This window comes from Puma concolor, chromosome A1 (genome assembly GCF_028749965.1).
Source record: "Puma concolor isolate L17-30 chromosome A1, mPumCon1.1.hap2, whole genome shotgun sequence".
Classification (NCBI taxonomy): Eukaryota; Metazoa; Chordata; class Mammalia; order Carnivora; family Felidae; genus Puma; species Puma concolor.
In genome coordinates, this window is record NC_141667.1 from 61,596,074 (window position 1) to 61,622,574 (window position 26,501).

Consider the following 26,501-nt stretch of genomic DNA (forward strand, 5'->3'; position numbering starts at 1 on the left):
TCTGGTTATAGGTGGAGGAGGAGGCAGTTGCCAAAGGAAGCTCAGAGGTGCCCTTTCACTCCGAAGATTCCATGATGCTCAGGACTGTGAGATGGACATGAGCATATGATGGGTCTGGGAGCAGGGAGCTAAAAGTCAGAACACCGTGAATGGGAAAGGAGAAGAGACTAGAGAACCCAGGAAGCCAAAATGATGATTTTAACCTAAATATATTTTCCTTCTTTTCTTCCTTGCTCCAGCACTGACCTGAGTTATTTGAATGAGGACAGACAGAGGGCTTAATCAAAGAGTCCTTATTGAATGGAAATAGAACAGCACTTCCCTGCTTTTAAAACCATTCACTTTCCACCACCTACACCCTTCAGGAGAAAACTAGGGCTCTTTAACTTGGTACTCAAGATCCGCGTCAATCCTGAGCTAATATTTATTGAGTGTGTGTGTGACAGACACTATTACAGGCACCAGCTCATTTAATCTTTATAAAAACAACCCTGTGGGGTGGGTTCCCCTATTGTCACCACTCCAGATAAAGGAACCGAAGCCCAGAGAGGTCAATTAACTTTCTCAGGGTCACACAGCTAGTTAGTGATAGAGCTTGGACTTGAATTCGGGCTAACTAGTCCTTGCACTGCTGTTCTTAACCCATACTTTATTCAGCATGACCTTGGCCTGCCTCTCCAGCCTCACCTTAACTTGCTCACCACTTGGAACTCTTGGCCAGTGCCACATGGATTGACCTACATTTCCCTGAGTACATCATGCTGTATTTTGCACAGGCTGTTCCCTCTCCCAAATGCCCTTCTTCCCACTGTTTCTCCCAAGTCCTACTTGTTCTTTAAGATCCAGTGTAAGGTCCCCCTACTCTTGGGAGCCATTTTTGAGCTCTGTGCACCCATGTCCCCACTCCACCTCCCCCATCCCCAGTCCAACACCTCAAAGCTGAGGATTTCCTTGTCATCTTCTTCTAGAACATGTCTCCTTTGTTGCTGTCTCCCAAGCGCCCAGCTTGATGTCTTGCATTCAGTGGACATGTACTATTTGCAGGGGGCAGGACAGCAAATGGTTAGAGCTTAAGCTCTAGAACCAAAAGGGCCTGATTCAAATGTCCATTCTGCCATTTGTGAGCTATGTGACCCTGAGCAAGTCAGCCAGCTGTTTGGAGCCTCTGTTTCCTCTTCTATAAACTTGATTTAATAGTAAATAGATGCACCTGCAATGTCCTTGTGCTGATTCGTTGAGATCGCTCATATAAATTGATTAGCACAGTGCTTGGCATGCAGTGAGCAGATGGCCAATCAATGTTTGGAAATACTGCACCTCAGAATTGGGCTGGAATCAGACAGACTTAGTTCTGAATCCCAGCTTCACCACTTAACCATCTCTGTGACCTTGGACAAGTCACTCACTTTGAGTGTGTTTCCCCATCTAGCAAGCAGGCTTACTCTTAGGGCTCAGTTCAGCAGACTTTTGTGCCTAGCACACAGCGAGCGCTCAGTCGGTATTCCCTCCATTATGTAAGTGCGTGTTTGTTGAATTAGGCCTGCCATGGGCTCGGCAATGGCACTTAATGACATGAAATCTCACATGGGAGGCTGGCCTGGGCCAACCCAGAGTGAGACTGCGGGGTCAGACTCCCAGCTACAAGCATTCAAGGGAAAGAGGGCTCTGGGAGGATGGAGGGAGGGCACCGAACTGCCTGGACAAGAAGGGGCCTCTCTTGCTTTTATAGATCTGCCTTTCTCAAGAGGTGATCCCAGGTCACCTGTGGCATCTCTGGGAGGAGGTGTGGGCAAGGGATAGAGCACAGACTGGGAACCAGATAGCCCTAGCATAGGCTTAAGTTCTGCCATGGACCCTCCGTGTGGTCTTGGCAGGTTGTGTGCCCTCGGACTTTAAAACAGGATTATAAATGCAGTACCAATGCCATTGCAACATCATTGCAGAGAGCGTGGCTGCCGTTGCCACGTTTGAGACACCTTATAGGTAGGTGTTCGACAAGTGTCTGTTCCTGTGCCCTGTCTCCAGAGAAGTCCTGTACCAGTTCCTACTCCAGGGCTGTGGGCTGGGCAGCAGTGCCTTTTAAATACACCAGCTCCAGGTTTGGAGCTGATGGGGCACGTGTTGGGGACAGCTGGGAGTCACAGCGTTGTGGAGGAGAATATGGCTTCATGAAAATAACATTTGGAAGTAATTATGGGAGCAATGGATCAGAACCACAGTCAGCTGCCAGCCATCCCCGGAGACAGAACTGGAGACGGAGGCTGAGGGTGGGGCCTTGCCTGGAGCTGGATTAGAACCCCGCCGTGGGACGTCAGGCTGGCCTCAGCCCTGCCCTCAAGCGGCACACCTTCTCTTACGATAGGGCAGCTTGTCTGTGCAGGGATCCTCTGAGTTCTTAATCCTAACAGGATGTAAGTTGTTTTAAAAAGTCACGCGAGATGAAAGGAGGAAATGGAATGAAATCAGGAGGCAAGTAAGGGCAGAAACAATAAGGACATTAGCAATGGACAAAGCAAGAAGAAATTCCATCATGACATTCCAGTAGTCACCTGCTGTCTGTCCCCAGCCCTGTGCTGGGTGCTGTGGACCAAGATAGTCGGGCCCTGACTCCTGTGCTCAGACGGGGAGAAGGTGTTGGAACGTGTGCTTTGCACTGTAAAGGAGGCATCACAGCACGTAAGGGATCATCAGTGCAGCTTTCAGATATGGGGGAAGATATCCTCGAAGAGGTGGAGTCTGTCTGGCATCCAATCTGGGCCTTGAGCCTGGTAGAGAGAGCAGTGACACAGGCAGTAAAGGGACAGAAGCTGCCAGCCAACTGAGCTGGCTCTGGGAGGACCACGCGGAGGTCAGCGTCAAATGACCTCCCCCAGGACTGTCACCACTTAGATGAGGCAGGCGGCTACCTCTGTGTGTGCCTGGAAGCCCAGGTGCTCACCTTGCACCACACGTGAACATTTCTGTGGTGCCTTGAAGTTCTAGAACTCTGACCGTTTAAGATCAGATCCCGCACAAAACCTGGGTGTCCTTTGCTTTTAAGGCCAGCCTGTCAACAAATCCTTATCACGGGTCCCCATGCCCTGGCACGGCTGCACTCAGACCCCATAGCCAAGCCCTGGTGCTAAGGGAGACACTAACAGCCTCATCACTGTCTGTTTGGGATGCTGAGAGGGGCTCCTGGCTCACTTCCTGGCTCTAGCAGAGGCTAGAAGATGGCAGCTGCAAAAACCCTCAGTATTGGAGGAAAATTTGGAGGGCTGGGCAGCCACCATCTGCCACATGGGCTGCGATGTCTGGGGTGACAAAACGTTCCCAAAGGGCTGCAACAGTGACCTCGGTTTCTCTTGAGCGTCCCTCCGGTGGCCCCCTCGTTCAGTGGAGAGCACAAGTAAGGGCTCTCGCTAGAGGCTGACCACCCAGTGCTGTGGTTGCCAGGAACCTCGGACAGTGTCAGCCCTCCAGGACCAGCACAGCAGCCATTCTTGTGCTGCCTCTCAGTGCCAGCCACCGCAGCAGGCTTTTCCCATATTATCCCATTTAAGCTGCCCCCAGCACAGGCAGCTGGGTCTTAATATTTACAGGGATCTGATGAGCAAACCAGACCCAGGGAGGAGGACTCTCCCAGGGGCACATCACTGAGTGCCAGTTCTGGGCTGCAAACCCCAAGCTTCCTGATTCCAACGCACGTAGTCTTGGCGTTCTGCACCCGGTCTCTCGGCTAGTGAGCTCTCTCTCCTCTCTGCCCCCAGAGTCAGCGAGTCGAGATGGCATCTCAGCAAGAGATATCTCAGATGTCCTCATCTGAGAAAGGCTAGCTCCTTTCAGGGCCAGGTGAGACTCCCACAGTAGCTGGGGTACCCAGCCAGGTGGAGGGCTGAGGGAGTGGGGTTCTGCCTGCCCCGGACCTGTTCCAGGACATCTTTCAAGTGGATAATGTGTGGATGAGGCCCCTTGATAAGGACCAAATCCCTTCCCGTTGCTTGGCAACCCCGCTTACAAGTCATAGCAGAGAAGTAATTTACAGGAATTCAAAGTGTCGCTAGAGGTTCTGCTGAGCCGAATTGGTGCAAAGAGGAGCCGTGATGATCCAAATCCCACCTTTGGAGGGAAGGAGGGGCAGAAGAAAAAGCTTCCACTCTCCTTACCTCGTAGTCGAGGGCCTTGAACTCAGGTGCATTGACCATTTTCTCTTAACTTATTTACTGATTCGACATTGAGCCCCTACTCTGTGGCAGGCCCTGTGCTGGGAGCCAGGCGCACAGTGACAGATGAGACAGATGCCATCTCTAGATGCACAGAACTCACAGAGGCAGACAAGTGAACAGAGGGTCACAACACATGTGACACAATAGGAGATGCATGGCGATTTGGGTAGGAGCCCCAGGGAGGGCAAGGGATACAAATATGGGCAAGTGAGGGCAGGGCTCATGGAGGTGACCAGTTAGCCACAGGGGGACGGCAAGTTTCCCAGTGAGGAGCCAGCATGAGTGAGGGTGGGCGGGGAGAGAGCCTGGCATACTTGGGAATTCCATGTGGTAGGAAAAGGGCTCCTGCTGAGGCTGCAGGATACGCGGAGCCCAGGCCAGACAGAGTCCTGAATGCCAAGCAAAAGCACCTGAACTTTGGTATCCCAGCCCATGGGTGTTATTGACAGGGAGGACAGGGCCCAAAATCTGTGTTTCAGAAAAACCACTCACTCTGGCTTTACTTTTACTATTGGAGGGTAGACTGGGGGAGAAACAAGAGGTGGAAGGGAGGAGACTGGGGGTATGGAAGCCAATTGGGACATTGCTAAAGGCAAGAACTCATGAGTCTTGAACTAAGGAGGAGACAAAAGGACAAATTCAAGAGACCGGAGGAAGTCAAATCAGCCCAGGAGGGAATGATGGACAGTAGGGACCTCGAAGGCGTCTGACGTGATCAACAGGTGGTGCCACTTGCTAGAGCTGGGGGGCTGGGATGAAGGGTGCGTCTGCTTTCAGGGAAATTTCCTCAGGTCCTATCCATCAGGATTGTTTTGGTTGCCAGTGATGGAAAGTCAGCTGGAATGAGATTGGGGAACATACTGATTCATGACCTTTAGGAAAAATAGGGTGGGGTGTAACGGAGCCGCAGTAGCCCTGCCTAAAAGGTCCATGGGGCAGCACCATATTGGACACAGAGCAGTGGAGGGGGTCTGGAGCAGAGCAGCAGAAGGAAACCACAGCCACCACACTGAGCTGAGCAGGATATTAGGATCCTTGGCCCAGAGCCCATCTTGACCTTCACTGTGGCTCATGTCACACTGCAGGGAGAGATGTCAAAGGGCAGTTGGGAATGGCAAGCCTTTGTGCAAACGTGGGCTGTGTTGTCCCCAAGAAGGGAGGAGGAGCCAGCACGAGGAAGTGTAAGCCACAGAAAAATAATGTTCTCTGCTCATTCCAGTACCTAATGGAAGTTGGAGACCCTCCTTCAGGAGCTACCTTTGGGAGCCCTTGACGCAGGGTGGCTCAGGCATATCCCAGATCTGCGCTTCCCTGACTTAGTCTGTCACCCAGCTGCAATGGCTGAGAACTGCATCAAGACGGGTTTGGCCCCCCAGGAGAGGACCAGCTAATGCACGCGTGCACGTATATCCCAGAGGCCAGGAAGGTCTCTGCAAACAGCCTCTTGGCAGAGAAACAAAGGGCCATTTGCACTGGCGGCCTGCAGTGCCTCTTTCCCTAGCAGATCCAGTTCTCTGGGCCACTGAGTCTCCCCGGCTCCTTTCTCCAGCTCAGGAAGTGACCCAGGCAGCAGGTCGACCCAACCTGGGGTGCAGTGTGGCACAGAGGTTAACCACCTGGGTTTGACTCTCAGCTCTGAGTCAGTGGGTAGCATAGGATGGGCTCGCCTCTCTGAACCCCAGTTCTGCCCTTGTAGAATGAGGTGAACCACCTCAGCAGTGGGAGCTCGTGGGTCTTTCCAGATGTTCTGCCATGCCCCTGGCGCCAGCTGCCTGCCCCCTCTTCTCCATCTTGTCTCCGCGCATCCCAATCCCCGCGTCCTTATGACTATAGCAGGTCCTTGAGCCCTTCTGGCCCCACTCTTCCTCAAGATCATCAAGCCTGTGCTCCTATTTCTCTATTTTCTTGTCATTTCTCAGTTAACAATTTCTGTGGCAGATAGGGGGAGAACGAGATAGACCCAACCCATCTTTATTTTTTTTTTTATTGTGGCAAAATATGCATAATGGCTGTTTTCATCATTTTAAAGTGTATACTTCAGTGGCATTAAGTATGTTCGCAATGTTGTGCAACTGTCACCACAGTCTAGTTCCCAAACTGTGTCATCACCCCCAAATGGAAACCCAGTACCCATGAAGCAACCCTTCCCCCAGCCCCTGGCAACCAGCCGTCTGCTTTCTGTCTTTGTGGAACTGCCTATTACAGTATTTCACATTAGTGGAATAATCCCACACGTGGCCTTGTGTGTCTCCCTTCTTTCACTTGGTACCTGTTTTTAAGAGTCATCCGTGGTAGGGACGCCTGGGTGGCTCAGTCGGTTAAGTGTCCGACTTCAGCTCAGGTCATGATCTCACAGTTCGTGAGTTTGAGCCCCGCATTGGCTCTTTGCTGACAGCTTGGACCCGCTTTGGATTCTGTGTCTCCCTCTCTCTGCCTCTCCCCTGCTCATTCTCTCTCTCTCTCTCTCAAATAAATAAATGTTAAAAAAATTTTTTTCAGAAGGTCATCCATAGTATACATTCATCAGTGTTCCATTCCTTTTTACAGCAGGGTAATATCCCGTAACATGGACAGACCACAGTTTATCCCTTCATTTATCCATTCATTGATTCATGGACACTTGGGATCTTTCCGCCTTTTAGCTCTCGCGCATAGTGCTGCTATGAACGTTCATGTGCCCGTTATTGTTTGCGCACCTGTTTCCACTTCTCTCGGGTGTGTGCCTGAGAGTGGAGTTGCCAGTCATGGCTCTGAGTTTCACTTACTGAGGCAGTGCCAACGCTTCCCACAGCGGCTGCACCACTCTGCGTTCCCGCCAGCAACGGACAGGGGTCCTAACATCGCCACATCCCTGCCGAGACTTTCTGTCCTCCGTTGTAAAAAATTACAGGCACCCTCATGTGTGTGCAGCACATTTTTTTTTTTAACCTCAGCGGGCACCAGTCTCTGTCCACAGCCTGTGAAATGCTGACCGTGTTTGCTTGCCAGTCAGTTTGCTGAGGAACAGGAGGGTGGGAGGGGCCTGGAGTCCCATGGCCTGAATTTGGCCATCTCGGACTCCTTTCCTGTGGGTTTGGCAGTTTGGGGACCGGGCATGGCAGGCCATGTGACACATCTATACACGTGCATGACCTCATTTAGTCCTTAGAACAACCCTTATTAAAATTCATAACCGTTGCCTCACCAGCCTGTGTCAGTGGGGCCATAGCCACAATCATAATTTAAATGCCCCCGGCTTGTATTTCCACGTCAGCTACGAATGCGGCATCAGCTGTTTCTTTCTCCTGCTGCTCTCGTTCCTCTCCCCTGAAGCACTGCTTTGTCTGAGAAATGGCTCCCTCCCACGAGGCAGTGCCCTTGGCTGGGGCCAGATGCCACAATGCTTCCCTCTCGCTGCCCTGCTCCTCCTACATGCTCCCTTCCCCTGGGGTGTGTTCTGTTAGAGGAAATGCTTCGGGTCCCCTTGCCGAGGCCCATGGAGGGACCACGCCCGGTTCAGCCGCGTGCCCAGACACGGTCGATTCCTGGCTTGCGTTCTCAACAGGACGACCCCATCTGGCTCTCCTCCAAGTCCTGAAAGGCAAAGGGTATGGCCGTGTAGTTGAACCGCCGTGGTTTGGATCCACTTATGAGCCATAGTCACTTTCAATTCCTGTCTTTAGCCTCCTGTGGCTCCATTTTCTCATGGATGAAGTGGAATCGTGGCGACAACTCCTAATTCATAGAGCAGAGGTGAAGAATGAATGAGTGAATCCTTGCAAAATGCTTAGAATAATGCCTGATGCACAGCAAGTGCGCATTTAACCTAAACATCACTATCTAATATAAGCAATCATTTACTGAGTGATGAATATATACCAAACCCAGGGCTAGGGCCCTCTCCTGTTTTTGCAATGACCCTAAGAGGTAGGTATCCCAACCCCCGCTTAGCGGACGAGGTCATGAGGCACCCAGCAGTGAAGGACAGAGCCTGGAGGACGACTCTGGATCTGTCTGCCTCTAAAGTCCGTGTTCGTTTCACTCATGGCCAAAAATATGCAGTGTCTTCTTACGTGCAGTCAATCCCCACCTCCTGAGTGCTCTGTTTCAAGGAGGTCCCTTTTGTTTGCCTGAAGATGGCAGTAGATGAATCGTCCAGGACACTCCAGGGTCACAGAAGGGTTGTATAGAGACAAGGTGAAGGTCATAGCTGAGTGATTAGGACAGAGATCTCTAATGCAGAGTCTGGTTAATTTCCAGCTCTATCAGATTCGATGTAAATTATTTTTCACACTCCCCATAAAACTCAGTAAAATCCTCCTGATTTGCCAGTGCTTTTAGAATTGAATCTGTGTGTGGGGAGTATATGTTTCCTGTGGCTGCTATAATAAATAGCCACAAAGTAGATGGGCTGCAAGAAACAGAAATGAATTCTCTCACCATTCTGGAGGTCAGAAATCTGAAATCAGTATATCTGGGCTGAAATCAAGAAATCAAAGTGTTGTCATGGCCTCATGCCCTCCAACGTCTATAGGGGAGATCTGTTCCTTGCTGGTCCCAGCTTCTGGTGGCGATCACTCTTCCTTGGCTTGTGGCCGCATCCCTCCAACGTGTGCCTCCTTGGCCACATTGCCTCCTCGGCCACATTGCCTCCTCCTCTTCTAAATGTGTCAAACCTCTCTCTGACTTCCTCCTATAAAGACACATGGGATTTCATTTAGGGCCCTCCTGGATAATCCTCGGTGGTGTCCCATCTCAATACCCTTATTTTTGTTGCATTTGCAAAGTCTTTGCCGTATCAGGGAACATCCACAGCTTTAAGGGATTATGATAAGGACATCTTGGGGGCCATTATTCAGCCTGTTGTAGGAAGGATGGAATGAAGGATATGGCCTCAAGATGGGTGTGAAGCTGGAAACTGGGCTGTCTGGAGTGGCTGCTTCACACTCAGGTCATACGCAGGATCACACTACCTTTAGCAAACGGGAGCACTAGGGCTAGAACTGGGTTTTCTGAGCCCAGGTCCAGTGCTCTCTCCACTACAATTCAGCACGTGGTTCCCACCTGTTGTTCCACTAGGTCTTCCACGGTCACGTCCCTTAAGTTAGGGCCTGTCTGGGTCACCTGGATGCTATCTGGAAGGTTTGCACCTGATGGCCTATGCTATGGCTAGCAGAGGGGGGGACAGGGAAAGAGTGGGGACCAAACCTATACAGAGTTCTGTCTGACACACACCCCATATCCTGCCCCCTTCCCCAGCCTCCCACAGCTGTTGCCCAGGACCCAGACTCTCCTGAGAATGAGGACACAGCTAACCTCATTCCAGATAAGACCCCTTTCATCCAGCCATCATTGTTGTTGATAAGCAAACCCGAGAGAAGAATAAAGTGTGGTGAAGGGGAAGGGGCATGCATCCAGCTGGACGAGCTCTGAACCCAGAGGCAGCAGATTTGTTGGATTACACATTATAGTCGCGTGCAGATGGTTGCTGAAGTCAGATGGCATCGTGTGTGACCTCTGCTTCTCTGAGCCTCCGTTTACTCACCCATAAAAGGGGGAGAACTCTGTCTACCTGACAGACTCATAATGAAATTAGCATGAAGGTGAAATTCGGCGACCGCACTTTGTTCAGGGAAATGACAGCCACAAGGCCATATGGCTCCTTCTGCAGGAGGAAAGGCTTCTCTGCTGGAGGAAAAGTTTAAAACCCAGGATTAAGGCCCTCGTCGGAAGCATGTTCCTGGGTGGAGGCAGGGAAGCTTCTCTGGCTCGGAGTCAGGGCTCTGTCGGCCTGGGTTCTGTGCTTTCATCATTACCTTTCATCACTTTCCCACAGGGAGATGTCTGCTTCCTCCCAGTGTGGTAGCAGTATAATGGGGTCTCCCAGTGCTCCCCACAGCGTCTTGCTCTGGGCAGGAGAAGCTGATCACCGCGGTGTGTGTTGTTCACGGTGTCTCCTGCAGAACCGTCGACAGCAAAGACCAGAAAAGAGAAAGCTGTTTCCCCACGGCGACTTCTTATCTCACACAATGAGAAAGCGCTTCCTTTCTTCCTTCCAGTCACATGGGAGAGTCAACAGAGATCAATGACAGCCACGAGGCTATTTTTTTCCCCGATCATAATTATAATAATCACTTACATTTATCGAGCTATGTCAGGCACCGTGCTAAGCACTTCACTGCGTGTGTTACCGCATGCAGTCTCTGCAAAGGGCTTATGAGGCAGAAGTTATTATTTTACAGATGAGGAAACTGATGCGTAAAGGGGTTGAATTTGAATCCCTTGTCAGCCTAATGCTGCAATCTAAGCTCTTAGCCCCTTCACTGAAACTTTCGATAGCCTATTTTGTCATGCATTGCACAAGGTTTTTGGTGATGTGTACAGACATACAGTTGAACAAAATTTTTTTAAATGCAGGTTTGCTCATTTTTGTGAGGGAGGAAATTGTGACAAATGGGCAAATGCAAATAGGAAAAATAAAGGGAAGCCAGGCATAAAGTTAGAATGGAAAACGCTCCTGGAGTGGCTCCTGACTTGGCCACTTGGCTGTGAGCTTCCTTGCTGCCCCTGCAAAGAAGGAAGCAAGGTCTGTTATGCAAATCTCCACAGGAGTGGTTCTCAACATATGGTCCCCAGGCCGGTAGCCTCAGCATCGCCTGAGCACTTGTGAGATGTACAAATTCTCATGCTCCAGCCCAGAATTGGGGGTGAGGTCCAGCCATCTGTGTTTTAACAAGCTCTCCAGGTGATGGTGATAACCCATTCCAATCTGTGAACCACTTTCCTTAGAATGAGAACACACTATTTCCTGACGTGGATGTCTAGGAAAGATTTCTTGCAAGCCCTTTGCGATTATTCTAACCAAATCCTTATTGTAAACACCATCGTGAACGTGCAAGGGCTGGTTCCTTAAGTTTCCCCTCAGTGTCGACCCATGGAGACTTAGGAAGGCACAGTTCAGTGAAAGCAGCTCCAGAGGGCCCAAGCAGTGTCTCTGGACACACAGTACGATGGCCTGGCTTCATGCTCCTGCACAGCCCTGAGACTGAGAAGCCCGGCGAGCATCCTTGCATAGCTGGTAGAAGCCAGGACTTCGGAGCCAGGCTGACCCAGATTTGAATCCCGGCTACGCCTTTCATTAACTGAGTGGCTTGGCCGGTTTCCAAAATTCCCTCCCTCCCTGTGCTTCAGTTTCTTCGTGTAGAAAATGAGAGAATATTCTACCTATTCTGTGGAGTTGTTCTAAAAATTCAGTGGGCTGATGGGCAGTGTGTTTAAATGGCCGCTAATATACTTAACAAGTGGCCCAATGATGGCCCAGTGAATCATGCAAGCCGGAGCCTGTATCCGTGTCTCCTGCCACCATCAACAGTGGGATGCCCCCCATTCTCCATGGAGGACTATTCTAGAGATGCCTATTTCAAACTTCATGAGCTCCTAGTATGGGCCGGGTTCTTTCACATAAATCATCTCGTTTTGCCTCTTCAACAACTCTGCACTCTAGCTATGATTGCCCATATTCTGCACCAGGAAACTGAGGTCCCCCAAATGAGCTGACTTTTCAAAAGACACACAGGGAAGAAGCCCCAAAAGTAGGACTTGATTCCAGGTCTCTGGCTTAGCAGTTTGACTCTGATTTACCACTTGTTTCCTGAGGATCTCAGACTTGCTCTCTCAGGCTCCCTGGATTCAAGGAGAGATGGCTCTCAGCCCCAGTGCACGTGGGGAAGGAAGGCAGCTTTCAGCATCCGAGCAGGGCCAGGCATTTGAGCTCATGTGGTTCAAACCCCTGGTTCACAGTTATGAAAGCCCAGGTGCTGAGAGGGGCTTTGCTTGTCTGGGGTCCCTAGAGAGACCTCAGCAGATCCAGTACTCCAGCTGTCCACACATGGTGCTCAGTTCTCTACCCCATACCGCACAGCATCTCTGAAAAGTGAAGTTAATTCCCATAAAAAGCAGGCCACGAAAGAGTGTAGCAAGAGTCCAAGGGCAGAGAGTTAGGGCCAGTTGCTCAGAGCAAGAAAAGGTCAGATGATGTGGAACCATCCATATAGCCCTTGTTGGGAGGTACCAAACCCACTCGGGGTCAGGGCCACAGAGACATGTATCTGTGCAGCCTCCCTTCTTTCCTAGAGTCCACGACCACGGCTACCTTCCAGGAAGCCAGCACACCCACCTCCAAAGCCCACCCTGCCCCCTCCCAATGTAAACCCTTCCTGACCTAGCAGCTCACACAGGAAAGGCAGGGACTTTGGAGTCAGGCCGGGGTTCCCAGTCACTGTATTGATCAAAGCAAGTCACAGAGCCAAACCCCGAGTCAGTGGGGCTGGAAAGGGAGGGAGTGAAACATTACGATAAACGATGCGATCTGCCACATCCACCTTGCAGAGTAGTTGAGAGGGAGGATGTGCTCATTCACTTACTCCATGTGTATTTATTAAATACTTGCCTGGCACTGCACTGGGTGCTGAGAGGCAGCAGCACACATAATAGGCACAAATCTCTGCCCGCATGGAGCTTACATTCTAGTGAATCCTTGATTTATGCACAGACATTTACTAGCTGTTCACCCTGTGGCAGGTTTGGACAGATCCTGAAGACAAAGATGTCCATGGCAGAATCCCTGTCCTCAGCAAGCTTATGGTCCACGGGGAACTGGACATACAGACGCCCAGTTACCACTCAGAAGGGGCAGGAGGCCAAAGGCAGGCATCAGCTCCAGAAAACACCAGGCAGAAAGCACACTCCCGCTCTGAGCCGCTGCCCCCCACTTGCCTCTCCCAGATCTCCTGCCCAGCCACAGGCCTGGCTTCCAAGGGCCTGGGCCAGCCAGCTTCCCAGAATGCTGGCAGCTCACAGCCGGTCCCTGCTGGGCACAGTGCGGAGGAATTAAGCGCAATTAGCGAACTAAGCCATCAGGAGGAAGAAGCACTCGCTCCCCCCTTCTGAGACTAACGGGGGTGACTGGAGAGGAGGTTCACACAGCCTGGGAACCTCAGTGACAGCAAATGACAGCAAACAGGCCCTCTGCCTGCAGAACTGAAAAGGCACTGCTTCCTTGGGGCGAACCGGAGGTCAGGGATCAGACAGCCCTCCCCAGAGATTGCTCCCATTTTCCTGAGTCTAGGGAGAAGGAGCAAATTCATTTAATGGTGTGGAGTGTCGTTGTCAGGGCGGCAGGAGAACAGACTGATGGTCCTGCCCCGGACTAACGAGGTTAGGTTTAGCTTTTAGCGAATGTGGCCAGCATAATTCAGGGAACTCAGTTTGACCCATGGTCTACCCTCTCTCAGACAATGGCTCTGTGTCCTGCTCTGCTCTTTCTGGGTGTGCCAGAAACCTAGGGCTGACTCCCCATCTACCCCCAAGGGCTAATCAGTTCGTGGGCTCTGCTGGTTCCTCCCCCTAAGTCTTTCTGCCTCTCCCTGGATTGTTGCAACAGCCCCTTCAGGTCCTGGACTGAGTTCTGGAACCATCCACTCTTCACCCAGCAAAGAGGTTTTTCTAGAATTCACAGCTGATCATGACTGTCTCCTGCTAAAGACCCCCGACCCAGAGCCGTGTCCACCTCTCACATTTCAGTGACTATCGTGTCAGATCTCTTTGTCCTCAAATCACCTGTCTCCACCTGGCAAACACCTGCTTTGCCCTAAAATGCCAGCTTCAATCTCCCTTCCTCTGCTGAGGCTTGTCTCTTTTTCTAACCTGCCCTTTCACCAAATTAGTGGTGATCACTAATGCAATTTTGATACCAGAAATATACTCTATTCCTGTTTATGTACTACATGGATAGCTGTGCTTTAAACATAGTAAAAGATTTTTTTTTTCACACACACCGGCATCCCTGGGAAGAACCAATTTTCACCCCCGTGGAGATGCTGTTATCCCCACTGAGGTGTGTGCTGTGCACTAGAGCCTTCATATGACAAATTTTTGTAATCAGTCCCATCGGATTTTAGGGGAGAAAAACAACTCAGCAGGACAGAAATGTGTTTTGCATGGAGACGTCTCTTACAGGAAGCCTCCCATCCACCGTGAGCCAGAACTGAGTTTCCTCACATCGCTGCATTTGCTGTTGTCCTGACATTCGTGCCACCATCTTTGTGCATGGATTTCCCACATAGGTTTACAAGCTCCTTGAGGGATGGGCCTGTGTCTACATTGTGTACTTCCCCTTGTCAGTGCCTGGTGCATAGTAGGAGCCTCACAGGTGGTTAAAGCAAGACAGAACGTGGTGGCTGTTTTGCCCCAGCCTGGAGATCCAGCACCACGTGCATTTGTGGGAAGTCACCGCCCCCCCCCCCCCCGGTACAGCACACCCAGACATCATCAGCTCTCAATCAGGAACACCGAACAATTTCATTAAGGCAGTGGTTCCGTAACAGAAGCACGCCAGCACCGACTGACAAGCCCATAATAACATTTTAATGGCCTGAGTTCAATTCCCAATAAATTACTTAAGTTTCTGCAATAATAGAGTTGGCATTTTCATTAATACTCCTGATTAATTGTCCTAAAAAAAAAAAAAAAAACCATCCCCATTACAATCATGATCTCCCTCGTTTCTTGCAGAGAGAATCCCAGCAGTGTGAGGTTTTCCCCCAGATTAAAGTTGCAGGAAGGGCAAAACGAATTCTCTACCGCCTGGCACCCTACACAGCCGTGGGATCAGAGGAATGCCAGCTGAGTCTGGCACTTGAATCCAGATCTCACCATGTGCTGCTGGGGCCTTGAGCTACTTGAACTGCCTTGGTTTCTTTATCTGTCAAGTGGGGTGATAATAATACTTACCTCGTATGGGTGCTGTGAGGATTAATTGAATTGATGCAGGTTAAATCCTGTCTGGCACATAGTAAGCGCTTAATAAACAGTGTCTATTCTTTATTTCATTTTGGTGGTGGTTCTACTATCTCTCCTCCAGAAAGCTCAGAGAGCTGTGTCACCTCAGAAGAGGCAGAACGGGGATGTGTGGGAGCAGGTTACTTTAGTAGTGGCAGCAGCCTTTGAAGAAATATAATTTCAGCCTTTGGAGTAGCAGAAATCTGCAAATTCGGATTCATATCCTGGCTCCACCAATGGCTGACTATGGGACCCTTTTCCCACCAAGCCTCCCCAAAAAGTGACAATGATATTTTGAGTTGCAAAACGTAGTTTTGAGAATTGGAGAACACGTGTGGAAGCACCTAGTGCTTATAACTGTTCTTTCATTTTTTTTTGGTTTATTTATTTATTTTGAGAGAGAGAGAGAGCGAGCACATGCAGGGGAGGGGCAGAGGGAGAGGGAGAGAGAGGGAACCCCAAACAGACTCTGCATTGTCAAAAAGGATCTCAGGAACCATGAGATCATGACCTGAGCCGAAATCTAGAGTCAGACACTCAACCGACTTGAGCCACCCACATGCCCGGAGATGACGCGTTTTAGCATGCCTTCTCTATATTTTAATGTCCCTTGACTTTTTCCAAAGCTGGTTTTGCTCATGACCAATTCCATAAGAGGTCTCCTACAAAGGGAACTCTGGATCCTATAAACGACATCCGCTCTTGGAAAGTCCCATTGCTCATGCACAGCAAAGGCTCTCCTGCGGGAAAGACTGGGTTAATTTCAGTAGCCCTGTTCCCTAAACTCAATGGAATTACCCATCTTTTTTTATGGCCCGCCAAAGGTTCTGCAGACAGACTCCAGGAAATGCAGGTCTTACCCACCCTCTGTGCAGGAAAGACAAAGATGAGCAAGTTAAAGCAATCGCATTTATTGTGCGCTTACTTTTCCTTTGAGGTGGAGGAGAAAGTAAATAAGACGAAGGAGAGAATTACAACCAGAGATGTGAAGCAGTTGTCCTATAGGGAATGTTCTGTTTGCCCAGGGAGAAGGTTTTCAGAATGTAAAGCACCAGTTTTTCCCCCTAAACATCCCTGGGGAGAAAGGAAAGAGAGAGTGAAAGAAGGCCTCCAACGGACCACTGGAGATGGGAACATTTCTGTTGGTTTCATTTACATAAGTGTCCTTGGCAATTTGTCCCAATTTGTCTCATTACAAATGATGTAAACATCCGGCGCAATCATAGACAAAATGGGACAGTTTAAATGCTGCCTGATTAAAAACCCCGGGTTGGCTGCAATGACTTACATGTGTGTTAACGGTTTCCCTACAAGGACCTTGGTTGCAAAGTTCTGGAACCTTCAGGGAGGGTCCCTAGGCCTAGGGAATGTCCCCTGTGGCTGCAACTCTCCACATAGAGCCTAGTAAAGATACACAATCTTCTCTATATTTTTATGCCAAAAAAGGAAGGAAGGAAAGGAAAGGAAAGGAAGGAAGGAAGGAAGGAAGGAAGGAAGGAAGGAAGGAAGGAGAGGGAGGGAAGAAGAAAAAGAAAACTGACATTTTCCCCTTTGCCATCTCATTGGTGGTCAGGGCAGTGTAACTGAAGGGACTGGAGAACTGAAATTCAAATCCTAGTAATGGTACTCCATTTATGTGTGTGACCTTAGACCAGTCACATCATTTGACTAAGCCTCAATTTCCTAGGCTGTCAAATGGGGATGACAATTTGACATCTGGGCTGCCTCACACTGTTGTTGAAACATCACCTAACCAGAAACTTCTTAAGGACAGAGACCCTGTCTTGTCCATCACTGTAGCCTTAGAACCTGAATGGTGCCTGGTACATAGTAGACGCCCAATAAATAGTTGTTGAAGGGATGGATGATTGAATGAATGAGTGAGTGACTCTCTGGGCAAGAGATCTAATCTGAAAAGCGCCATACCAATGAGAAGGGGACCCTTTGATTGGTTAACGTTCTCCTCTCCCTTCCCAACAGATGTAATGCCGCCTTCTCGTTAAACCCTTCCCCAGTGCCTCAGCCAAAGTTGGCAGAGTCAGGCACCAGTGTGTGATCCAAGTTCGTAGCCTGCCTCCTGACTCAGGGCAAGTGATTAAACTCTCTGAGCCTTGGCTTACTCATCTGTAACCCAGGAAGAGTGAGCCCTGCCTCTTGCAGGGCATTCATTGAGGGGTCAGGGCCTAATGGGCCCAAACAGAGCCTTGCTGGGAGACTTTGGGCAGGAGGCATACTGGGAGGTCTGTTGGATCGGAGTTCTTGGCAGGCCCTGAGAAGCTCACAGTCAGACCCAGGGTGACACGGACTTGGACAAAGTGATTCCCGTGTGTCAAGCTGGACTGAAGGTACTGGCAGTGTCCATCAGCATCCAGGACAGAAACACTAGGTTCCTGTGCTGTGTCAGCCCCAAACACCAGAGACAACCGAAAGCAGTTGAGAGAAGTCATGATCAGAACTCAGGCCTTCTGGCTTTTGCTGTTCTTGCCCCTTAATTAGTTGCTGTGTGACCTTAATAAAACCTCTTGCCCTCTCTGTGCCTTTACCTAACAGCCTGTAACAGGAATGATAGTTCATGGTGCTAGGGAAAACTAGAGGATTCTGCAAGTTCCTGCCACAGTTAACACTGGATTCTGAGCTAGGGATCTTCAGACCTAACTGTGCCGGCATCCCCCATCACAGACCTCCAGATGGGAGGAAGGGTGAAAGGTCTAAAGAAGGAGATGGAGGTAGGGAAGCAACAGAGCCGGAACCCCCTCAGCAGATGGCAGGAGCCGGGGCAAGTGACCCAAGGCCCTGACCCAGAGCCTACCCCTTGCTAACCTCAAGAGTGTTACGAACTACAAACCTCTGAGTCTCAGTTGACTCATTTCAAAAACGGAAATAAAAACACATACCGTGCAGTGTGTTGTAAAAACGAACATAGGGCTTTGTTCATAGCACATGCCCAAAGAACATCGTTCCATGTTCTTTCCCCCAGGAGCACTTTATGGTGGACATTGGGGTGTCTTCTCAACATCCATCCGCCCTTGCCTTGTGCTGTCCCAGCTGAGATGACATCACCCACCTCCAGCTCTGGAAGGGGGCTCCGATGGGTGTGCACCCAGCAGTTTAATCCCATTGGTTCCCTTGGCCTTAACCACTGGTGTAGGGAAGGTCCAAGACCTAACTGGTTCAATAAGATTTGAGCTCAGAAATCTAGTTTGTTGATTAGGAAGACAGAAGCATTCTCTGGAAGGAGTTTAGTGCAAAAATGAGGGCTGGGGCTATTACAGCCTTTTTACTACCTTGGAGGGACTCGCCATGAGTCCCTAATAGAACTAACGTGAGGATGAAGCAAGCATTACAGAAAATGATGCTGAGGGCTGATCGAACCATACCTGAAATCTGTATTTGGACACCTTAGATCCAGGAGCTAGTGAATGCCCTCTATTACTTAAACCAGATAAAGTTAAATTTGGGGAGAAATAAAACAAGAAGCATCCTAACTAATAAAAAACCTTCACGTACTCACCATGCCTGAACCCACCCCCGAGTCTACAGGGAGCTTGTCGCAATTTTCATAAACCCATTTAGATATGCAGATTCACCCACATTAATTGGCTTTCCAGGGAATGGTTTCTGCTCTTTCTTAAGTGGTCTGAAACTGAGAGCAGTACAGGGATTCTCCTCATGGACCCAGGAATCCTCTTGGCCAACAGCCTGTACACCCTGCTTCCTGGGACCTTGTGCTTCCGTCCCTAGCTGAGGGACTCTGCTGTAGGACAGAGGTGTCCATCTCCTGGATACACAGGAAACCAGTGGCAGGAAGCTGGGAGAAGCAAGATAGGGCCACAGACTCAGACCTGGAAAGGAGCTTCCACACTTCCCTCTGCTTCCTTGCCTTCCTGCTTCTGGCCCTGGCAGGAGGACGCCTGGCAAAGAGAGACCAGGAAAGGTCTTCAGACTTGGCTGGGGCTGTTGGCGACTTTCTCTGGGCCAACACGGGCTGTCTGCGACACTCTGTGACCCGGTGCGCTTACAGGCATTGGGCTCCTGGGTGGAGGGCTCTTTGCCGGGCTTTTGTGGATAGATGGCCCTGTCAGCTCCCCATGCCCCCCACTTCTGGCCCCCCTCGCCCCTGCTTGGCCCCTCTCGCCTGGCAGCAGCTGGGGTGCTCACACAGACCCTTCCAGCCTGCCCACCTTCCTCAGAGTGCCCCTGGCCACAGGAAGCTCCTAACCTTGCCTTACCAGATGGCAGGCGTGCAGCCCGCCCAGCCGGCCTCTCTCTTTAGGCTGCTTCTATGTGTCCCAGCCTCCTGAATTCTCCAGCGGGGGTTCAGCCTCCAGGCTCTATGTCCACAGACACTCCAGTCCCCAGGGACACCGGAAGCTCTCTCACGGGCTCTGTCACCACGCTTCAGGCCTGTATGTCCAACTCAGGGCTCCCCTTCACATGCACACTCTCATCTCTGGGAGGGGCTCTCCTCGCTGCCCACTACTGAGCTGTGGCCTGGGGAGCACCCCTGCCTGGAGGGGAAGGAGAAAGTCCAAAGCACTCTCTACCACTGCAAAGCTCCTTCTATCCGCTTGGGAATGCCTGGCCTTTGCTTGTGTATCTGGGAGGGAGATGGTCACAAAACCCATCCCACCTTCTCTCAGCAAGTCTAACGTGCATCCAACAAGCTCAGTTCTATTTATGTATACAGAGCTGCTTCCCAGCCATTGTCCCGGATTTTAAGCTTTCGCCAGAATCCTGGACAGCAGGAGGTCTCGTTCCGCCTTCTGTCACAGTGATTTCAGGGAGGGCAAAGCATTCGAAATACCTACTGCGCAGGAGCCGAGGTGGGAGGGGAACTGGGCCGCACTGCTTAGGAGGCCGCCTGGAGCCCCGGAGCCACGGCCAGGCTGCAAGCATCCAGACCATGCAGACAGACCTTGGAGGGTGAGGCAAAGTCCCCCCACCCCTCCCCACCATGGGAACCGCCTCTCTGGATGGAACAGAACAAGAGGCCCCAAGTGTAGTGCATGCTGGGGTAAATGGCACGGGGTAAGGTCAGAGAGGAGGCTGGCCTAGGCCTGCAGGGTCTTGCAGTGCATGGGAAGGAGTTTGGGTGTCCCTGGAAAGTTTGAAACCGAGGGGAGGTGTGGCCACTTGAAGCTTTTGTGGAGAATGGACTGTGTGAGTGCTGGTGCTATGTTCAGCATATTAAAGCCTTTACTTCCTTTAATCTTTAGAATAACCCTGTCAGCTAGGTCTGAGCACCTGTACTCAGGAAATAGGGAAACTGGGCCTCGGGAATGCCACTTGCTCTCACACCACCCTGAGGAGGTGTCACTTCCCCAGCCTATGAGCCTGGAAACCCACCAAAGAGGAGTGGATGCTGCTGGGAGGGAGGCTCTATCAGCCCCACGTCCAGTTAACTGTGGTAGGATGGGGGCAGGACACTCACACAGGGAAGGGCAAGCCTGGGAAGGGGTTGCTGCTGCTGTCCCTGACTCTGTGGGCCCAAGGAATGTTCCCCTGGGCCTCCCTGCCCTCCTGGTGCCCAGACCGGGGTCAGAAGCTGGACTCAACAGGGCTGTGGCCCAAGAAGCCTGGGTGGCACATTGCAGGGGGATTGTTACACAAGATGCATGTAGTGACATTTAGCTTTTGAGGGTTGGGTTTACGATGGCTACTTCAGCCTTTGAAAACACTTCCTTGGTTTGAGAAATTCTTCCATTTTTGTGTTCAGTGGGAGACAGGGTCGGCTTCCCAACTGAGAAGCCTGGAAGGCTAGATACTCACTTTCCCAGACTCCCTTGCAGCTAGCACGTGAGCCCATGTTCATGGCCCAGGGAACTTGGGAACCAGAGACAGAGCCGCAGGGGACTTAACCAGGAAGAAGGTAACTGGTGGCCGTAGCAGGAGCTGCGGCCTGTGTCCTCCCAGGGAGCTGTTGTGGACTGTGGCCCCGGCTGTGCCCTGACTTTGGTTTGTGTGTGTGTATACATGTGGATTTCACAGGGAAGACAGGAATGGGAACGGTTCTCCAGCATTTTCCCATAGCTCACTCACCATTTGTTCAGCGGCTCTCAAAGAATGCTACTGTGACAGAGCTGTTAATGGCCCTGAACAACATAAGAAAAAATTATTTTATAATGAAGAGAGAATATGTGTATCTGCAGGCCTGGTTCTCTGGCCTTCTGGATCATTAATCCCCCTTCGTCTTCAGCAGCCTGAGGCCCAGGCTGAGATCACTTGCCCCACCTGGGATGGAACCCTCATGGGGCAGCCCACAAGGTCACATTCCTCCTGAACTGGGAGGTCCCTTGGTTCTTGAGCCCCTATAAGCAGATTTCCTCTGCCAGTAGCAAATCTCCTGCGTTCCTCCATCAGAATGAGCATCAGATTGTCTGACCCACACCAGTTTAGGATGAGAATGTTCCAGATTGCCACTGCCTATGCCCGAAAAGTTGGCATTGCTTCACACGACGACAAGCTGTGCTGGGAAGGGGCTGAGGTCACTGCAAATCCCAGAAAGGCGACAAAGCTCCAGGTCCCCCTGCCACTGCCCAAGGGCCTGGGTGACACCGTGGGCAAGCTCAAGGGCCTCAAGCAGCCATCTGCCAAAGCCTACAGTACCTTGGTTTGACTTGAAGACTTAGGGGGTCTGTTTTGAATCAGCCTGTGGTGTTTAGCACCCCCTGGGTGACACACAAGAAGCCTGAGGCTTGCCCAAGGGGGAAGCTCCCTGCCTGCCCCCTGCCCTCTCAGCTCCACTAAGCACAGAGGCCCAAGCTGGAGAGTTGTTCATGCTTTAAGGGATGGGGCTGGAGAGGAGAAGGACTTGGAGGCTTCCCCTTGACTCCAGAGCTGAGGAGAAGTCTCAGCAGCATGGGAATGCCAGACGGCCTCTCTCTCCAGTAAATGTAAGAGCTTTTCATTAAAAAGTCTCCATCCCAGATGCCACGCCTGATCTAATCTCACAGGTGTTGAGGGTTCTGGCCTGGCCCACCCTTCCTTCCTCTCCCCACTTGCAGAGAAGCGTGTGGGGATTTTCTGCCTTTGAGACCACCTCTACCACAGAGATGGCGTTAGGAAATGAAAATGCAGCCCAGAGGGTCTCTGTGGTGGCATTTGCCCCACTGGAGGAAGTATTGGGCCCAGTGACTTCCCAGGCAGCCTGTTAGTCACACCCTCTGGCCAGCCACCCCCCTCACCCTCCTCTCAAACACACACACTGCCTCCTTCATCACTGAAAGGTCAGACAAACCATCCTGGAGGGCCACTGTGAGGTTGACTCCCCTTATATAAGCCATGGCATTCCATCCGCATAACAGCACCTTCACAAAATATCCCCATTCTTACAAGTGGGGCAACTGAGGCTCAAAGAGGTGGAGATTCTCAAAATTGCGTAAGAATAGGCATTAGAGCAAGAATTTCAACTGCAGCCATTCTGACTCCAAAGGTTTTGGTGTTTTTTTTTTCCCCTCGGTTATAATCCCTCCCCCACCCCCAGACCCTATGAGGAAACTGCTAGGAATACAGTTTGGGGAAAATAATAAAATATGTAGTAAAGAAGGAGGCACTTATTTCCTCATAAGTGTCATAAAAAGCAACATGGGGTATATTCCACGCCCAGGATCTGAGAACTAAAGCCATGATTTAATACTCTCACTCCAGGCCTGGTTGTCCCACTAAGACGCCCATCATTACATGCATATTTACACACACACACACACACACACACACACACGTTGCTACAGTGTATACATTTCTGGGAACGGAGTTTCTCTTACAGGGGAGTTCAAGGTTAATTTGCAGGATTCATGCTTGGCGTGCAGTGCAGGTTTGGCCCCCAGCCCCCAGTGGGGAGAAAATCTGCCCTTGACCACCCCTCCCCTCCCTCCAGGCCTGCAGCCTGGCGCTGGGAACAGTTCTGGATTGGAGCCCACCCAGCGCTTCCACAGGCTCCCCCTCATACCCAGTCTCAAGGAACACTTCCATCCATCATGCCCCCGGGCCGACTCCAGAATGCAAAATCATTTCATCCCTCCTTCCCTCCCCTCCCACCTCCCGCATCTATGGATTTGCTGTTCAGAAAACATCTGTTCCCTCCTTCACCCCTGACATATGCATCGATCTCATGCTAGCCTAGCTGCTTAAACTCCCTGCCTGGGAAACAGACACTCATTCCTGACCCTGCACAGGTCTGGGAGCTCAGAGTGACAGAGTGCAGGCAGGCCTGGAGAGTCTGACCCGGGGAGTCACGGGGTCGGGGGGGAGCACTTGTCCATGCAGGGACCTCCTGGCTGGGATCCTAGGTCAGGGCCAGAAGAAAAGAGGTAGATCAGATGGGTGAGTCGGAAACTCTTGATAGGCTAAGGAGCTGCTCTCTGGGAACGTGTCCTACCTACCCTTAGAGGAGGCCTAGACAGCCAACCCCCTCCCCCCACCCCACCACCTCAGTTGGAGACCCATCTCCCTGCAGGGGGAGTGATGAGAGGTCTCAGGCAGCCAAGGGGAGGCCCTGCACAGCTGCAAAGCCACTACAGCCCAGAGGTGGTAGTTGGGATATCTGGGTCCCACCGCACTCTCCCTCTGTCACTCCAGCCACCCTGGCCTCCTCGCCATTGCCCAACTGTGTCTGACTCAACCCCTCTTCGGGCCTTGGCTGGCCCTCCCCCTGCAGGACTGTTCCAGCATTCAGGGCTGCCACCTCCATTCCCCCACCCCATGCCGCCCCACCGTATCCCCAGCACAGTCACACCCACTGGAGGCACCAAATGCACACCCAAACATATTTGCAAAATGAATGAAACTGGAACCTGAGAAAAGAAAGCCACACAGTTTCTGTTCCCTCTTCTTTGAACAGGGGCGGTCTGGGAGATGATGGCTGTGGAACTGCCTTGTACAGGAGAGGGCACCTCCTGTCTGTAGCTCACTGGACACATAGTTGCCTCCTCTAGGAAAGGGGCATAATGATTCCTACCTCCCAGGGCAGCTGTGAGGATGAAGGCAAAGATTGTCTGTGAGAGCATGAGCACTGTGCCTGGTACATAGTAGGTGCTCAGGAAACACGGAGCATGTTGCTGCTGTCTACAAGCATGGCCCCAGGACCCAGGCATGGGCTTCAGGAATCAAGGGCAAGTCTGAGCCTCCTTGATTAGTCTCTGCCATTCTCCATATCAAAGGCTTTTCAAAAGCAGCTGGAGACCCAAAGAGGAACTTTCCCAGATGGAATTTTTTAAAAAACAACAACACAGAATTATCTCCTTGCACAGAAGGAGATCTGTGTTCCCTAGCACGGAGCCTCCAGTCCCCAGACTCCTGATTTATTTATTTTTCCTGATTCATGAAGAGCAGAAGAAAAGGCTTTAACCTCCTGCGGTTAGCCAGCAAGGCCACAGAACCGGGAGGTATCCCAGCGCCACCACTGACCAGTTGGGGGCCAGGGTCAGGCCCGCCGGCCCATAGCTCAAGTCCCAACAAGGGAGAGGGCGGTGTTGCACAGCGCCTACGCACACAGCTCCATGGTGGCAGCCACCTCGGTGGCAGCAGTGGGCCAGCTGGTCACACCCACGACCTCGCATTCCAGGGTGTGCCTCTCCTTCACACTCAGTTCTGAGCCCTCCCCTGCAGCAGAGGCCCTTCGTCCCTTTTCTTCTGTCCTTCTGCCCATTTCCCAGCCCAGACTCACCTGCATCTAGGGAGGCTTAAAGTGATTACAGGAAGAAAATACCCCAGAGTGACAGTGCATGGAAGAGACTCAGAAAACACTAGAAAAACCCCGAAATCAGGCCCTGTCCAACCAAAGCCACCTGGATGGCCGAATCATTAATTCTGCTGTAATTAGGATTCTGTCCTCCAATCTTGTATCTCTTTCCGACACCAGAGGTCCCTCCTAGGCTTCAGCCCACCCCCTAGTGTTTCCTTGCAAGGCTTTGGAGAATGCTTTGCAGAGAAACTACCCATCGCTCTCTGCACCTGACCTCCCTTGGTGTAGGCTGCAGAGAGCTCTGCCTCTCAACCCTCTCCCCGCCCCCCCCCCCCCATTCCCGTGCAGGCCCCAAAGGCAGGGAGGTCAGGAGAAAGAACACAGTTCTTCTGCCTCACCTCTGGCCAGGGCCCGTAGGCTCTCTGGGCTCACCTGGCACATCCTTATCATCAGGGATGTGAGCAATGAGTAAATGGAAGGAGGTGGCCACACAAACAAGTGTCATTTCTCTTGAAATGTGAAATGATTTCTGAACTGTGATAACCCAAGGATGGACCGGATTTGCCTCTTCCCCAGGCCATTCTCTGCTCAGTGAATTGGGGGGAGAGGGGGAACACATTTGACACAGCGGAAGAACCTTTCGAGTCAAATGGGCCCAGGCTGGACTCCCAGGACGGCACTTACCAGCTGCGTAACCTCAGGCAAACAACCTGGCCTCTCTAAACTTTAGTTTCCACATCCAAAAAGTCTATAAATGGGAACAGAGCTACGGCAAGGATTCGTAGGACAGCTGGGAAAAAGCACTGAGCACAGCAGCTAGCACCCAGCAGGCCCTCCTCAGTGTTCCTTGGTGTGGGCTGCTATGGGACGGGGTGGGAGGACTTGAGCTTAGACTGAACCTGGAAGAGGCCATTCCTCTACCGCCTCCATGGGGATGAGTTGTGAATTCCCACCTCAAGGAGGAGCCATCCTCACTGTGAGGTCAGAAAAAGCATATCCTTCTTTCAAGGGGAGGTCGCTGGGAGGTGGGGGGAAATGGGAGGGATCAGGCCACCAGCCTTCCCTGGGCAGATTTCTCAGCTTCTCTGACTCCTACAAGAGGGGAGCAGAGGAAGCCGGAAGCTTGGAGCAGTGTGGGGCTCCACCTGGTGTTCAAAGTGAGCAATACAAGGCTAAGTGGGAGTCTGTGCTGAGTGGTACCGGGAACCAGGCATAATTGATGGAGGCGGGTACCCTGAGCGCGATGCCCAGCGAAGTGTATGCCCTACTGAATATGTAGGCAACAAACAGGATAAGAAACATAGGTAGGGCAGCTAGCGTTGCATAAAATAAAGAGCAAAATAAAAAAATTAAGTAAGAAACAAATTCAAATTTCAGCTAGGTCGTGATCGGGGGAGTCTGACTGACAATGACTTTGGGTACCACCTGAAGGATGCCAGGGCCTAATATGCAGGTGTCTGGGAGGGGAGCTCTTCAGACAGAATGAACAGCCAGTGCAGGGCCAAGAGTGTGCCAGGGTCAGAGTGGAACAGGGAGGAGAGCAGAGCAATGCAGCCAGGGACGTAACAAGAGGACAAAAGTGTGTCACCTACAGTGTCTTCGTAAGGGCTATGGCTTTTACTCGGCATGAGAAAAGGAGCCAGCACAGGGTTTGAACCACAAGAGAGACAAGATCTGACTGCATTGCAACAGAGTCCTTCTGGCTGCTGTGCCGGGTTGTCTGGTCCCAGGCAGAAGCGGGAGCACTGGCAGGTGATGGTGGGTCCAGCCGGGGAGTAACAGTGAAGGTGGGGACA

The 26,501-nt window shown here is 51.4% G+C and overlaps 1 protein-coding gene across 6 annotated transcripts in view; it reads left to right on the plus strand.

The window, feature by feature from the left end:
* The window catches only part of KCNIP1 (potassium voltage-gated channel interacting protein 1), a 345,603-nt gene that overhangs the window by 224,074 nt on the left and 95,028 nt on the right, over positions 1-26,501 (plus strand). The window contains exon 1 of one of the 6 annotated variants that reach the window (XM_086714003.1): positions 19,936-20,037. The exons of the other annotated variants lie outside the window; for them this stretch is intronic. The gene's annotated coding sequence lies outside the window, so the exon portion shown is untranslated. Of the gene's footprint in view, positions 1-19,935; positions 20,038-26,501 lie in introns of those variants that run through there. 6 annotated transcript variants of the gene reach the window in all.